This window comes from Cynoglossus semilaevis, unplaced genomic scaffold, assembly GCF_000523025.1.
Source record: "Cynoglossus semilaevis isolate Cse_v1.0 unplaced genomic scaffold, Cse_v1.0 C18993532, whole genome shotgun sequence".
NCBI classification, from domain to species: Eukaryota; Metazoa; Chordata; class Actinopteri; order Pleuronectiformes; family Cynoglossidae; genus Cynoglossus; species Cynoglossus semilaevis.
In genome coordinates this window covers 1-714 of record NW_007589084.1, presented here as the reverse complement: position 1 = coordinate 714, position 714 = coordinate 1, and the positions used below count along the sequence as shown (strand labels likewise).

The window sequence follows — 714 nt, the reverse complement described above, 5'->3', positions numbered from 1 at the left end:
ACATGTACCTTGTGGCTCCAGTGAAGGTAAAGTCTTTGACCCTCTGAGAGCAGACACACAGCCAGCACCTGAGCAAAGTTTAAAATTCATTGTGAACATTTAAAGTTAATTTTATATCTAGAATACACATTTGATTTCACTTGTCTATCATTGTACACACCAGCAGCAGGGCGATGTATGTGAAAAGAGCAGCAGCAACAACCAGTAGAACCAGAGACCAGGGAAACCAGAAGCCAAGATTTCCAAAATTAAACCTGAAGATAATCAAATAAAATACAGGTTACATCAAAACGTTGCAATCTCTTCTTCACACTCTCTCTCGTTTCTGTTACAGCTAATCTTAATATTACATATATTACTCCATGTGACCATAAGCCCTCAAATGTCAACAGGAAGCCATACATTTTTACACTACGTTCCTTTCAAATATGAGTGGTATGAATGTAATCAACCACATTTATACTTCAAAATTCTATCAGTGTAGTTAAAGTTAGCAACTTACCAGTCAAAATCATTGTAATCGTTCTGAGCTTCACTCCAGAAATACAGAAACACAAAACTCAGAAAAAAGGTGAGGATCAGGAGGCCAAAACTGCCACCTTCCACCTGTAAAAACACACACATAATTGTTTATATATGTGATTCACTAGTATGTTGCTTAAGTAAAGTGAATTATTAACACACAACACAACAAAATGTGAGCTCTGCTTTTAA

At 36.3% G+C, this 714-nt stretch overlaps 1 long non-coding RNA gene across 1 annotated transcript; it reads right to left on the bottom strand.

Annotated features, from left to right (window-relative positions):
• LOC103399481 (uncharacterized) lies at positions 1-608 on the bottom strand. The gene is made up of 3 exons (XR_523643.3): positions 503-608; positions 161-254; positions 1-68 (listed from the first exon to the last, which is right to left on the bottom strand). It is a non-coding gene; the product is annotated as an uncharacterized LOC103399481 (long non-coding RNA).
• Positions 609-714: the final 106 nt, after the last annotated feature.